The 15992-nt window shown below is 45.2% G+C and overlaps 1 long non-coding RNA gene across 1 annotated transcript in view; it reads left to right on the top strand.

Moving 5' to 3' along the window:
• LOC120638833 overlaps positions 1–15286 on the top strand; it is a 49169-nt gene extending 33883 nt beyond the window's left edge. The window contains exon 3 of the long non-coding RNA XR_005660817.1: positions 14915–15286. This is a non-coding gene — a long non-coding RNA (uncharacterized LOC120638833). The remainder of the gene's footprint in view (positions 1–14914) is intronic.
• The last annotated feature ends 706 nt before the right edge of the window (positions 15287–15992 follow it).

Below are 15992 nucleotides of genomic sequence, written 5' to 3'. Positions count from 1 at the left end.
CTCTTTCCCCTCTCCTCTCTCTTTTGGTCCTCTCTCTTCTCTCAGCTCAACTCTCTCCTCTCTCAGCTTTCTTTCCTTCCTCTCTCTCCTCCCTTCTCTCATTAAGCTCTTTCCTTCCTCTTTTCTTTCCTCTCTATCCTCTTGCTCTCAGCTCCCCCCACCCCCCCCCCCCCCCACCAAAATCAAGTTAGAATAGCAAGACTTTTTCTTGCCCCTCACATTTTTTCCCTCCTGGAGACACCCATTTGACATTGAATGTCTTGACACTGGAATGGTGTCCTGGCTTTTACACGGTACAAAGAGTCCTCCTTCACTCCCCACCCCCCTCACCCCCAGTCAGACAGCATTTTTACAAATAATTCTTCTTCCCATCAGCTCCACCAAGCGGCATGCTTACCGGATGAATGATACTGTTTTCAGTGTGCCCTGAAGGGCCCGTTGCTCTCTTGACAGGAAACTAAAGATTTAATTGTGTATATGTGGGATACATAATGAATGAGTCTGAATAATTCAAGACAGGATGTTGGTGAGGATGACATCGCAAACACCTGGGTTACACAAAGATTTCTTTGGGGGCCCAGGGGGAAAAGATGGGCTCTCTCTATTTTACCATGATATTGTGCGCTCCCAGCTGCAAAGTTCCGAGCCATGAGAAGGCCCTTTCTCCACTGGCAAAGGAACTGTGGGTGTCTGGGTGTTTTTTTCCCCTGCCAAGACAAATTCAAACTTCAAATTTGGCACCTTTCAAAAGCGAGAGGACCCTCGCTTCCCTCCCCCATTTCCCCTCTTCCCCTTTAACCAGTTCTAGGTTTGTGCTTGAAGAGGAAAAAAAAATAACAGAAACAACACAAATTCTTCTCTAAGGTTTTATAATAATGATGGAACAAAATGAACCCCAGCTGGGTTCAAACGGACATTGTGACCGGAATCTTTGTGAAGGGTTTGAAGAATTGGTGGCTCGGGTGGGGTGGGGGAGAAAGGTGGGGCGGGGGGAGACAGAGAGGCAGCTGCATTTCTGCGGCTTGAGGGGAGGAGAGAGGTGGAGATGGTAATAGGCCGGATCCCTAGCTCACCTGAAATAACCTTCAGGCCGAAGCCAAGGCCGTGTTGTGGCCCTCCTCTGGTTATGGATGTTGGAGAACTTTCTAGTCCAGATGTACTCTCCTTCCAAATACTGCCACCTTTAACCCCACCACCAGCCCCCACAACTACCTTTTCCACGATAGTTTTTAATCACTGCAACAACTTGCCTTGCCTCTGGAACACCCAGAAGATTGACCACGCTGGGTATGCCGTATGCCAGAAGACAGCTACATTGTGGGTAAGAATCCCCCAGTAACGCTCATCTCTTGATAACTGTGGTATTCTAAGTGAAGTTGAAGTTGGTATTTGTTAAGCGCTTACTATGTGCCGAGCACTGTTCTAAGCACTGGGGTAGTCACAGGGGAATCAGGTTGTCCCACGTGGGGCTCACAGTCTTAATCCCCATTTTACAGATGAGGTAACTGAGGCACAGAGAAGTTAAGTGACTTGCCCAAAGTCACACAGCTGACAAGTGGCCGAGCCGGGATTTGAACCCGTGAACTCTGACTCCAAAGCCCGTGCTCTTTCCACTGAGCCACGCTGCTTCTCTAAGTGCTTACTCTGTGCCGAATACTCTATTAAGCGCTGGGGTAGATACCAGTAAATCGGGTTGGACACAGACCCTGTCCCATGTGGGTCTCACAGTCTCAATTCCCATTTTACAGGTGAGGTAACTGAGGCGCAGGAAAGTGGTGACTGGCCCAAGGTCATACAGCAGACAATTGGCAGAGCCGGGTTTGGAACCCATGACCTTCTGACTCCCAGTCCCGTGCTCTCCCCACTATGCTATGCTGCTTCTGTTGTGCTTATCAATTAATTAGTGGCATCTATTGAGCGCTTACCATGTGCAGTGCACTGTACTAAATCCTCGGGAGAACACAATATAACAGAATTGGCAGTCACATCCACTGCCTGCAAAGTCAAGGGGGAGCTGACAGTTTCTTTTTATAGCAGGAGTGATGTTTCTAAAAATAAATATCAGGGTATTTGTTAAGCGCTTACTATGTGCCAGGCACTTTCTATTAATGCGGGACCTGAGAGTCGGGTAGGGAGAGGGTGTTCTCAGGACAGTCACTGAAGCCCCCTCTCTTGCTCCATCAGAGGGGTTCTCCTTTGATATTAGAAGGTTTCTTGCAAGAGGGCAGACACCCCAACCTGATTTAGAATGCCTTTGTTGACTGAATGGGACCCCTTGCACTTTCCTAATGATAATAATAATTATGGTATTAAGTGCTTGCTAGGTTCCAGACACGGTACTGAGCACTGGGGTGGGTACAAGCAAATCGGGTTGGACACAGTCCCGTGTGGGGCTCACAGTCTCAACCCCCATTTTACACATGAGGTAACTGTGGCACAGAGAAGTAAAGCAACTTGGCCAGGATCACACAGCAGACAAGTGGCAGAGCAGGGATTAGAATCTGTGAGCTTCTGACACCCAGACCCATGTTCTACAGCCCCTCCATCTCGCTCCCTGCTCCTCAAACTAGAGATGAGGGGCAACAAGCCAGAGTTCCCTGCCTGCCCTGGGCCTTGAGCTTTCTTAGGATGGTCCTGTTTGCTGGGAGGAGTCGTGGCTCAGTGGAAAGAGCCCGGGTTTGGGAGTCAGAGGTCATGAGTTCGAATCCCAGCTCTGCCACTTGTCAGCTGTGTGACTGTGGGCAAGTCACTTCACTTCTCTGTGCCTCAGTTACCTCATCTGAAAATGGGGATTAACTGTGAGCCTCACGTGGAATGACCTGATTACCCTGTATCTCCCCCAGCGCTTAGAACAGTGCTCTGCACATAGTAAGCTCTTAACAAATACCAACATTAATCTCATTTGGGAATCTCAATTCCCTACTAAAATAACATTTCCTCCAGGAAGTCTCCCCCGACTACTCTCGCCATTCATTCGATTGTATTAATTGAGCGCTTATGCCGTGCAGCCCACTGTACTAAACGCTCGGGAACAGTACCACATAATATAACAGGCACATTCCCTGCCCACAACAAGTTTACAATCTAGAGGAGGAGGAGATGCATCACATGTAGCACATCTTGCATCTCACGACTCCCCCGGTGTTTACACGGGGGCCCTCACGGATTCATTTTCTTTTTTTAAAGGCAAAGATCCACAGATTTTATGCAAGCCACAGAAATGCATTCTACATTTCCAGTAAACCAAGGCTGCCTCGATATTTTTTTTTCTCTTAAATGGCAGAGAGGGTGGGGGAGAGGGGATTCTTAATGACATATTGTTTTCTGAGCTCTACCAATTAGCAGACATCCCTTTAAAAAAGAAAGAAAGGAGGAAAAAAGGAATTTCATGCGCTGAAATAGCGGCAGTCAGCTGCAAACGCTCCAGGCGCCCGCAACAACCCTTTTCATCTCCCCTCTCTGACTGGAGGCATTACATCAGGCCAAGTGCATCCTGGGAGCTATTGTCATGCTAATGAGCCCTTCCATGAGACTGGATTTTCTTGCTGCCCAAAGATACATTCCCACCATGTCCTGGCACTGGGGCTCATTCAAGCTGGGCTGAATCGCTGGAGAGAATAAAAGATGCAGCCTTAATTAACTACCGCACTCGGTTTCCAATCACGGCTTGATTGTTGTGCTGGGTGCGCTCACCCGCTAGGACAGAGGAAATGCCAGAACTGCCGACCCAAGGACCAGATCTGGGAATTGGGACTCTCCTTCGGGAACCGAAACGGGCTCTGGCATTTTTAAAAATCGAAATAAATAGATCTCTAGATGCAGACGGAGACCCAGGTGCACATATAGATCTGGATGTCCATCTGTGTGCACGTAAGGGCTCGGGCCTCGATATCACTAACTTTATAATGATAAAAAGAAAACCCTATCCCCGTTGCTATTTTCAATGGCTGCCCTTGGTTACCACTAATAATTCACATTCACCCTTTCCAGCTCTCTCAACACTTTTTATAATTGGCCTAGAAAGGAGCCCTAAAACCGGTGAGGTCTTTATTTCACTTTAATAGCTTGCCTGGGCAACTGATATTGAAATGAAATAGCATGAAGTTGTTACAGAAGAAATGCGATTCGGGGCTCTGATATCTTCTCTCCAATCTCCTTTCTGGGCTCTTTCTTTGCCAGGAAGGATATTGGTCAGGGAGAGATTGTCCAGGAAGGCATTTGGCCCTATTCCTAGTGGTCTGTGACTTGTGTTTTTCCCAAAGATGAGTTGGAGGGAACATTCGAAACTTTTTGCTCAGGTCACCCTCGGTCTTCTTCCGAGGACCTGGGTTCTACTCCCAGCTCTTCCGTGTGTCTGCTGTATGATGTCGGACAAGTCGCTTAAATCCTCTGCCTTGTTTTCTCATCTGTAAAATGGGAATTCAACACCTCGTCTCCCACCTAATTAGACCGTGAGCCCCATGTGGGACAGGGACTGTGTCTAATCTGATTACTTGGTTTCTACCTCATCACTTAGTATTGTGTTTGGCTCACAGTAAGCGCTCAACACGTAAAAGCAGCGTCACCTACTAGATAGGGCACAGGTCTAGAGTCCGAAGGATCTGGATTTTTATCCTGTCTTCACCTCTTGTCTGCTGTGTGATCGCGGGCAAGTCTCTGACTTTCTCTGTGCCTGTTACCTCATCTGTAAAATGGGGATTAAGACCGTGAGTCCCATATGGAAAATGGACTGTGTCCAACCTGATCAGTTTGTATCTATACCGGCGCTTAGCATAGTGTCTGGAACATAGTAAGCACTTAACAAATAACATTTAAAAATTTCATTATTATTATTATAGTTATTATTGATATTTCTTGGGATATCAGTGGTCCCATCCCATTCCAACCTGCGAAGGTCTTCAAAATGATATGGGATTGTGGATGTGTCCCCTTAACTGGATGTTCCCTGACTAAGTCCTCCTTCCCCCTCCTCCCACTCCCTTGTCAGAAGGAGTCAGAAAAACCTGAGTTCTAATCTTGGTTCCACCACTTGTCAGATGTGTGACCCTGGGCAAATCACTCAATTTCCCTGTGCCTCAGTTACCTCATCTGTAAAATGGAGATTAAACTCGAGCCCCATGTGGGACGTGGGCTGTGTCCAACCTAATTGCGTGCATCTATCCCAGTGCTTACGACAGTGCCGGGCACAATAGTAAGTGCTTATCAAATACCTTTTTTCAAAAAAAAAGGTCTCAGGCCAAGGCTCATCTGTCATTCTGGCTACCGTACGGGCTTGCTTCCACAATCATTCAGTCAATTTGATTCATTAAGTGCTTACTGTGTGCAGATAATTATATTAAGTGTTTGGGAAAGTGTATATTTCAAAAGAGCGGATAGGCATCAACCCTGCTCTCGAGGATCTTACAATCTAGTCAGGGAGACAGACACTGAAATAAATTACAAAAAAGGGAAGCGGCAGAATACAAAGCCTGGGGAATAATTGGTGTGGTCTCGTATTAAGGTCGGTCTTCCCCTCTACACTGTCAGCCCATTATGGGCAGGGAACATGTCTGCTAATGCTGTTGTATTGTACTCTCCCAAGTATTTAGAACAGTGCTCTGCACATAGTAAACAACTCTTGATTGATAGTGAGTGCAGCATGCAGGTATAAGTGAGGGAGATTGGTGGCATTGAATAACTGGATGTAAGTTTATACTGGGCAAGGATTATATCAAATATATGCCATGAAAACCCCTAGGAAATTGCTGAGCAATAATTGACTGAAAAGCATCCTGGACTAGTGGATAGAGCACGGGCCTGGGAGTCAGAGGACTTGAGTTCTAATCCCGGTTCCACCGCTTTATAGCTGTATGACCTGGGATTAGTCACTTAACTCTTCTGTGCCTCAGTTTCCTCATCTGTAAAATGGGATTTGATATGGGTTTAAACAGTGAGACCCCTGGGGGGCAGGGACCGTGTCTGACTTGGTTATCTGGCATCCACCCCAGCATTTAATGCAGTGCGTGGCACACAGTAAGTGCTTAACCAATTCCATTATCATTATTATTATTCAGTGGAAAAGTAAAGACAGGCTGGCATACATGTGACTGACACGCTCACCTGCGTATATCTACTGTCTCCCTGTTGGACTGTAAGCTTCTTGAGGGTCGAGATTAGGCCTTTGTTCTTTTAATAATAATAATAATAATAATAATGATGTTGGTATTTGTTAAGCGCTTACTAATAATAATAATGTTGGTATTTATTAAGCGCTTACTATGTGCCAAGCACTGTTCTAAGTGCTGGGGTAGACACAGGGGAATCAGGTTGTCCCACGTGGGGCTCACAGTCTTAATCCCCATTTTACAGATGAGGGAACTGAGGCACAGAGAAGTTAAGTGACTTGCCCAAAGTCACACAGCTGACAAGTGGCAGAGCTGGGATTCAAACTCATGACCTCTGACTCCAAAGCCCAAGCTCTTTCCACTGAGCCATGCTGCTTCTCATACTATGTGCAGAGCACTGCTCTAAGTGCTGGGGTAGACACAGGGGAATCAGGTTGTCCCACGTGGGGCTCACAGTCTTCATGCCCATTTTACAGATGAGGTAACTGAGGCACCGAGAAGTTAAGTGACTTGCCCAAAGTCACACAACTGACAAGTGGCCGAGCCGGGATTCAAACCCATGACCTCTGACTCCAAAGCCCGTGCTCTTTCCACTGAGCCACGCTGCTTCTCTGTTTTCTGTTTCTCTAGTTCAGGTCTCTTTCTAAGGTGCTGATTCTTATACCGGTGACAGAGGGAAATAATTCTATAGCCAAAGTCTTTGCTAATAAAAAATTTATCATCAGCACGTACTATATCATCGTAGCATTCACGTGGATTTGATGAGGAGAGGAATCGGATGGCGGCGTTTCGTTCTGTACACCGGAGGGTTTCGAGAGAAAGCCTTAGACTCTAGCTCTTAGCACAGTGCTCTGCATGAGGAGGTGCTCAATAAATAGCACCGATTGTTTGGATCTGACTGTCAACCTGGGCACTTTCTCAGGTTGGAGCTGGGATGGGGGTGGAGGGAGTTCTAGGACAGACGAGCAGTTGGATGGCTTAAGGTTTTGGTGAAGAGGGGCAGAGGAAGAGATGATTTTATTGGTCTCTCTGTGGTTGCTGTCATCATCCAGTACAGTAGTCTTGAAATCCCCATTCAACAAAGCATGGTTTTCAGTTTAGCATCCCACCAAATCAATCAAGGTATTTTTAATGTTGGTTTTTTTTTTTTTCCTAAAGCATATCACGGTCCTGGGTTTATTGTGACTCAGATATTTTTAGCAGGGGGAATCAGGGAGGCAAATAAATACCCCGGAGGGGATAGCTTAGTGGTCTAAGCCTCAGGTTGGAAATGCCCAGACTCCCTGGAACCAGAAGTTGAAATTACAGCAGGGTTGGACTCAACCCCGCGTCTTTCCGAGCGAGATAAATTGAGTTCCATTTGGCTTACGGTGGGGGGAGTCTTTCGGATGAGACCTTAAACACCCAGACCCCCGTCTGCTCTCTTCTGGACTTTATAGACCCCCAGAGGCCCTTTTTGAGCAAGAGAGGGTTTGCCCTAATGCGTTTGGCCCCGAACTCTGGACTCAGCTGAAAACTTTGGGAAAGAAGAGAACTGACTTCTCCCAATAGTGTATTAGTCACTCTATAAAACTGAAATGATGATTATGTGAACCTTTGCATTATCCAGCTGAATGCTTCCATTTCAGATGCATCCTTGGGAGTGGATGAGGCACACGTAGAAAGGAATGGGGTGAAAAATCCTAGGAAGAGGCTCAGGGAACGGGTTTCTGGTCGAGCGGGTGTGTGGCACATTTTAGTCGAGGATGGCTGAAAACCAGAAATCGGGTCCCCTTACGTACCCAGAGACTTCAGCGTTCTGTACAGGGATGAGTGAGAATTCACTCCTCAGGCTTGACCTTTTTCCCCATCTCAGAGCTTTAGTCACCAAAAGGCTCTGAAATATATGTATATTCAGATTAGGACCCCATCCTTGGGAATGCATGGAAGGGTTTGGAGGCTATTCTGTGTTGTTGACAAGGCAAGAAAGTTCCTCTGAGGAGAGTGGGCTGGAGGCGTCAGACCCATTAAAGGGGCTATCTGGACACTGGGGGAGAATCTATGCTTCCATCAGCTAATCACTGGTCAAAGGCAGAAGGGTCACTCAGTCTTGCCCTCTTTATTCGCTTATCTAAGGTGAATGATCAAAGAGACACTTAAAGAAAAGCTGCTTTATCTCCTCACATTAGAAAACTATTACTTCTTCTTAGGTGATTTATTGTAGTTCCAAATGGTGTGTGTCTAGGAACCAAGGGAAACATCCTTCACTCACGGCCATTACAGCTTAATTAGCATGTTATTTTGCATCCAGTTTGGGTGGTGCTCAGTCATTGATTCAGGCACCTAGTCCATCCTTGCTGCTTTATCCATGGTGTCCCGTAGCTGGTGGAGTAGGTCTTCGTGGACTCACAGAAGGTACCGGTCGAGCGGCCTTCTTCCTGGTCCGGTCGTGAATGAAGTACGGGTTCTGGTATCGGGGAGAGAGAATGGTCCAAATTTCTGAAATGGTCTGGCTTTGTCTGAGACTGCCATTTGCCAGTCATGTAATTCCTCTTGACTAAATGAAAAAGGTCATTTCCCCATTTTGCCATAACAATTTGGTCAAAAAAATAAACTCCTGCCTTTAAAAATATCTCCATTGGCACGGGGGTGAAAAGAAAGAGAGAAAAAGGGGAAAAAAGTAAAAGTCATAAGTTTTGCTGTTCTCTGTGCCAATATCCACACAATCGCTTCCAAATAGCCTCTCATTTACATGCCTGTTTATTTTGTTTTCATGGCTGTCTGGAAGTTGGGCCTTTTTTTTTTTTTTTTTTTGGTCTAAAACAAAGAGATGTGGAGACAGAAGAAAACATGTCCACTGTTTGCCGAATATATTACCAGCAGCGACATTAAGGTTGGTTGGCTGATCACCTGGTAACTAAAATTGATGGTCGCTTGAGTGAAAGAGATTTTCCAACAGATCAGTGTTTTGGGTTGTGTTGGGAAGGGTAAATGGATCTATTTACCATTTATTTTTTTCTCCGTGGATTATCATTTGGAATTTATGTTTCTTACACTTTCCAATGGAAAGGTAGATGATTTTGATCGGAATGCAATTTTTAAGGTCTTAAAATATTACAGTAATGGGATCCAGAGTCAGGTTTTGTAAAGGAAAAAGAAAATGGTCACCCAAGTAACAGCTAAAACCTAGTGGAAGCTAAAGACACTGGAGAGGCTGCTACTGTTTTGTCCTCCTGATCGTTTATGTGTAGCGATGTGAATGCTTCTCTCAGTACCTATAGCAGTAGTTATTTGTTAAGCCTTACACTGTGCCAAGCACCGTAGCAAGCAAGGAGTCGATACAAGATGTGCTGATCAGAGCTGCACGCTAAGGAGGTGGGGTAGCGGGGTGAGGGGAAGAGAACAGGTATTTAATCCCCATTTTACTGATGAGGAAACTGAGTCCCCAAGAAGGTAAGTGATTTGCCCTAGGTCACTCAGCAGGCAAGTAACAGAGCTAGGATTAGAACTCGGGGCTTCTGATTCCCAGCCCCATGTTCCTGCCACTTGACCACACTGCTTCTCTCTCTGCTTTGATTCCCTTAAACCTTTGAGCAAAACTCTCACAAGTCTTCTGAAACCAGCAGGATAGATCTCTTTGGAGCCTAATACATTTTAGTGAATCCACTGGGAAATATTTTTCCTGGAGATGTAACTTGGGATTTCACCCTCTTTCAGACAAGGCTGGAATGGAAGAAGAGGCTTCTGGGCTATTGGATCTACCCAGCTTGAGAATGAAAGTGTTCCCTAGCTAAACCACCCTCACCCTTTCTCTATCGCTCTCTGCTCTCTTCAAAGGGCCGCCTCTGGCCAACACATTTTAGTAGCAACATGTCAGTTAATATAGGACCATTTTTCCCCCCCTTAAATAAATCTGACAGAGGTCGGGGGGAGGAAAGGAAAACCCCTGTGGAGAAGAACAACAGAGGGACCCCAATGTCTCCTCACCGAGCGAGAAAAACAGGACGGTTACCATTGGTGAAAGATTTTATATTTCGGGAGGAGGAAAAGAAATCACAATATAAATCTCTGCAAGCTCGGCATTGAAAAAAAATGTATAATGGGCTGCAAACCAGGCATAACCAACAACTCGGGCATGCAATGATTCATTCTTAAAGCTTTCTGCTGAAATGTATACTCAGCGACAAAATTAATGCTACATACTGTGGGGATCTATGCCATAGAAGAACCTCCATGCAGGCCATGGCCAGAAAGGGAACACAGGTCGCGCAATGATATTCATTTGTAGTAAAAATGAATCTGTCCCCGAAGGCCTTCAAATAAAACAGACCCATTATTCTGCCCTACCACCCCATGCCCTCTGGTTCATAAAGGAGAATACCGAAGTAATTTTGGAGTAGACACTGAGTCTTCTGGGTACAGACAGTCATGTTTTGGAGGGGGCCTAACAGATCTGCCCCGGATCAGCTACCCAGAGAAATTAAACAGTTGCAGGTAGATACGACCGGGGTCATACGATCTTGGGAGGGTGGCCGAAGGAGGATTTGTGTCCTGGAAGAACTCAAATGGTAGATTTCAGACACAGAGGACTGAACTAAGAGGCCTTCACTGACTGAGCCCTCCTTTCTTCTTCTCCTACCCCTTCTACGTCACCCTGACTTACTCCCTTTAACTCATCACCCCCTCCCAGCACCACAGCTCTGACATCCATATCTGTAATTTATTTATATTAATGTCTGACTCCCCCCCAGCCTGTAAAAATGGTGTGGGCAGGGAATGCATCTGTTTCTTGTTATACTGTATTCTCCCAAGCGCTTAATAAGGTGCTGTGCACAAGGTAAGTGCTCAATAATACGACTGATGGTATGAATGAACAAATCGTAAAACTGGGTGTTTGTCCTTGTGCTGATGACAGTGAACTAAAGCCAGGCAGTATATCCCCAGTCCCCAGATGCAGCCACAACACCTGTTGTTGGAGATGGTTTTCAAGGTTTGGGGTGTTTGTACATTTCTACAGTGTGGCGTAGTGGATAGAGCACGGGCCTGGGAGTTGGAAAGTCACGGGTTCTAATCCAGCCTCTGCCACATGCCTGCTCTGTGGCCTTGGGCAGGGCACTTAACTTCTCTGTGCCTCAGTCACCTCATCTGTGAAACGGGGATGAAGACTGTGAGCCCCATGTGGAACAGTGACTGTGTACAACCTGATTTGCCTGTACCCACCCCAGTACTTAGTACCTGGCACATAGTAAGCATTTAACAGATACCATTATTATTATTTATTATTATTACATCTGCCCATTAAAATAGGCGAGATGTCAAAATGGCTTCCTCCATATCTCGCCCATGAAAGTCCCTTCCCTGTCATGTTATCCTTTAGTTTGGTGGCAACGCAGTAGACAACCTTGTGAAAATGAATGCCTTTGCTTGACAGGGAGTGTTCTGGTTTTTAACCGGAAGCCAACTTTTCAAACGTCGGTGCTCTGGTAAAAGATTAGAGAAGACACATTTGTCGGAGCATTTCTTCTTGGTCTGCCCTTATTGAGGCGGTGGTATTGTTCCAACATTGTGTCCCAAGTACCAAATGGCTTTTTTTTTTTATGGTATTTGTTAATGTTTCAGCAGAATACTAAAGTAATCAGGTATTTAGTGAGCAGTCACAAGGAGCATAGCCATCAATATACCAGGCACCCGGAGTGTTTTATAAAGAATGGATGTGATTTCTGTTAGTGCTTAATAAATACCATAACTCACGGTCCTCAAGGAACTCACATTCTCATTAGGGGAAACAAGGCAGTCAAATGATCAACCTACATAGATTTGTTCATATAAGGATTTATAATTCCGAGCAAGTGCTGTGGAGATGGATTGGGTCATAGGTTAAGCAATGGAGGAGGCTAATTGGGGAAAGTTTCCTGAAGGGGACAAAGCTTGAGTCGAGATTTAAATTGGAGGCCCCAGAATAACGGTGAATTTGAAACGCACATTTCCCTTCACCTCTCACTGTCTGGGTCAATGGGGTGGGAATGGGAAAATTTATGAGCTTCGGATATTGATCTGTCAATCTATCAACCATTCGGTGGTATTTATTGAGAGACTACTGTGAGCAGAGCACTGACTGCATGTTTGAAATAATGCAGAGGGATTAGTAAATATGATCCCTACCCACAAGGTAAGCTCCTTGAGGCCAGGGATTGTGACTACCAACTCTATTATATTATAGTCTCCCAAGTACTTAATACAGTGTCCTGCACTCAGTAAGTGCCTTTGCTTGATTGACAGTGTTCTAGTTTTTACCAGAAGATTTTGCTCAGTCCAGAGTCAAAGGATTCACTTAGTTGTTGAGTTGATGTCCCACTGGGGATTGTTCTCTAGGGTAGGATTCAGACAGAAATGGATTTGTTGAATATAAAAACATCTCCAACTTGGAAAAATGTATAAAACAACAAGATATTTTTGGACCAGGGCTCTCGGTAGCTGCATCTTGGACAAAGGGAGGAAATAACTTGCTATCGTGACCCAGAATTGCATTCCAGGACTAAAGGAAGCCCGGTAGATTCCACCGACGGTTTTGGGATTGATTCAACCGGTAGCAAATCAGGCACTGGTTGAGTATCCTGAAGGTACGTTGGAGAAGTATCGCAAAGCAGATACTTGACTCAGGCTCAACCTGAAAAAAGCATCAGATTATTCAGAATCATAGGTCAGTGCCACGTGAGCGAAGTGTTTTCCTTACCCGCCGTGAGACCTTGGGCAATTCACTTAACTGAGTCGGAGTGCATAATCTGCAGAATGGGGATTCAAGCCTGTTCTCCCTCCTATTTAGACTGTGAGCCCCATGTGGGACCTGATTATTTTTGGATATACTCAAGTGCTTAAAACAGTATTTGGCATATAGTAAGCAGTTAACAAATTCCTCCATTTTATTATTATCATCATTATTATTATTCTCCCCAGCTAATCCCAAGCCCAGGGTGGATAAAGCACCAGCCTGGCAGTGAGAAAGGACCTGGGTTCTAATCCCGGCTCCACCACTTGTTTGCTGTGTGACCTGGGGCAAGTCACTTCACTTGTCTGGGCCTCAGGTACCTCGTCAGTTAAATCAGGATTAAGAATGTGAACCCCATAAGGGACAGGGACTACGTCCAACCTGGTTAGCTTGCGTCTACCCCAGCCCAGCACTAGGTACAGTGCCTTGCACATAGTAAACGCTTAACAAATATTTTAAAACAACAACAAAGAAACGTATTTTCTAAGGAGTCACAAAGCAGAACCTTGACAAATTGCTTTCCTCTCCTCGGCTCTGCCCTTTGGGGCCCATTGTCCCTTTATTAAGGCCAGTGATGGTTACTAGTCACATGATTGGAGGGGACAATATGCTCCACTTACTGGTCACCTCCGTCTTTGATTTCGATTGCAGTCTCATTGCCGGTTAGGGCCAGAAATGGCTTACATCTACCAAATTACAATCTGAATCAACGCCTGAGTCTAATTTTGGGTTACGGTCTAGATTTTGCCAGTGCACCCACCAACCTTCTTAGAGTTTTACCTAAAGATTACAAGCTTTGGGAGGGCAGGGATCAAATCTACTTATTTTATTGTTATATTCTCTCAATCACTAAGCCTTTGGCTTATGGATATGTGTGCTATATGGCCTTGTGGGCAGGGAGAGGGCAGATATATTTTCTCTTGATAGCCAACTAATTTCAAGGGTGCTGTCATTTATTCTAGTGCAGTCTGATCAAAACGATATATACGATCATAATAATTCAGTGCTGCAGGATACACTTGGGCCTCAATTTTCCGGGCATTTCAGACAAAACAAAAATCTCTTTCTAGGTAAATAAGGCGTGAGTACAGTTTTGGCTGAATTATCCAGGCGATTTGCTAGTGCGGACTGATCCGAATCAAGCGTGTGAGAGGATAGCAACAGTTCAAAGAGCTGCAGACAGGATGGAGGAAAAGGCAGAATGAAGCAAAACAGAAAGCGAATAGCCCTCGGAGGTGAATGAATTTGTTGGATATTTCAGATATTACGCCAAAAATTCCTTAAAATAAAGAATGGCCTTTGCGTTTGGTGGCAGATAGTTAATGTAACTTTTATTTTTGTAGCTTTGGTCTGATTTACCAGTGAAAAAGGTTCTTTCAATGCACCATAATTACTCTTGGACTGTCCAGGTTTGGGTTGAACAGTATTTGGGTTAAATGCAGGAAACAAAATTTATAAGTGGAACGTCTCTTCCAGAGTAGCAAGTATAAAGTAACAGGTCTTCTTTGCATTAGCGAGTATTTGGTCTCTGGTTCTCTTAGTCTATCATTTCTTATTATTAAACGTTTCTCTTGTATTCCGGTCGGTGGTAGAAAAGGTGGTCGTCGAATGCCAAGAATAACCAAATGTTGTTGAAAAACATTATTGCTGAGAATTGCAAAGACTTGAAATCACAGTCCCTTCAGCCTGAGAAGGCCTCAAGGCCTGGTGTGTTTTTGCACTAAGGAAAGGCAGGTGGTAGGTTAAAACCATTTAGCATTGGAACTTCCTTCTCGCAAGCCAACCGATTAGCGATGTCTTGCCGGGGCTGTGAATATCCCTGGCCTTTTCTGGAAAAATGGAGCGGAGAAATTGTAAAACAGTAAGGCACAGCACATAGTTGAAAAACTATGCTATTAGGTTGGGGCTGTTCCACATTTGCCTCTTGCAACATTTTAGTTCTGGTCAAACTAAGCCTCTCTATTAGGAATGAAATGGTCCTGGCAGTTGGAAGGTTTTTTGGGTTATCTCCACCCTTTCGAATGGGTTTTTCTTGAGGACCTCTTTATTTTTCCTTGTTTCCTAGCATATCAAAAAGACCATCTCGCAAAGGTGTCCTTCTGGAACAGCGGCGCAAGGGGGAAGTAGCCAGATGCGACCCACTTTGGCATATCCGTCGTTTATTGTAAATATGATGATTTTTACTAGCCCGAAGACACACGGAGTGAGCTGGCCCAGGATTCTAGGCACTTCGCTCCATCAGATTTCAGTAAAGTTTATCTATCGTGAGTTCGTATCCAAAGAACATCATAAAATGGAGGGCCAAGGCAATATTTCCCCCAAGTGAGACTTCACACAAGGGAAGCGAATCAGAGTTTGCATCCAAATCTGGAAATGTATTAAACTCCTATTGTTGTAGTCGTCACATCCTCGTATGAAAAGGCCTAAATTTATATGGTGTAAGAAGGGAAAGACTTGGGGAGGGAGGAGAAGAATATAGGCTCACAGTCTATAAATACCTTCAGAGAAACGATATAAATGAAGAATGGGAATTCAGAGTCTCCAAAGATGGTCGGGGCAGGAGTAATGGCCTGATACAAAGGCAAGAGCAGTGCTTAGGCTGGTCATTAAAAAAGAGTTTTCCAAACATTTAGAACATCTGGGCTGTGTTGCAAGTTCCCTGGAGAGAAGACTGAGGCTTCACTACTGGGGAGAGTCAAGTACAGATGAGGGAAATTGGGCATGATATAATGAAGAATCACGATAGAACACGCAGGATCCGGTCACCAGATTGCACAATGGAAGGGAGACGGGACCACTCTGAGGAGAAAACAGACCCTGCGATTTTTGTCTAGCGGAGCACGAACTCCGAAGTCTCTATAGCAGCATGGCGTAGTGGATGGAGCACGGACCTGGGAGTCAGAAGGTCATCCCGACTCCGTCACTTGTCCGCTGTGCGACCTTGGGCAGGTCACTTTGCTTCTCTGTGCCTTGTTTAACTCATTGAGGATTGAGACTGTGAGCCCCAGCTGGGACATGGATTGTGTCCAACCCGATTTGCTTGCATCCACTCCAGCACTTAGTACAGTGCCTGGCACATAGTAAGTGTTTAACAAATACCACGGTTATCATTATTATTAGCCATTTAATTAGGGCCTGAAAAT

Source organism: Ornithorhynchus anatinus, chromosome 15 (genome assembly GCF_004115215.2).
Source record: "Ornithorhynchus anatinus isolate Pmale09 chromosome 15, mOrnAna1.pri.v4, whole genome shotgun sequence".
In the NCBI taxonomy this organism is placed as follows: Eukaryota; Metazoa; Chordata; class Mammalia; order Monotremata; family Ornithorhynchidae; genus Ornithorhynchus; species Ornithorhynchus anatinus.
Note: the sequence above shows the minus strand (reverse complement) of the source record. Positions and strands in the feature narration are given on the sequence as shown.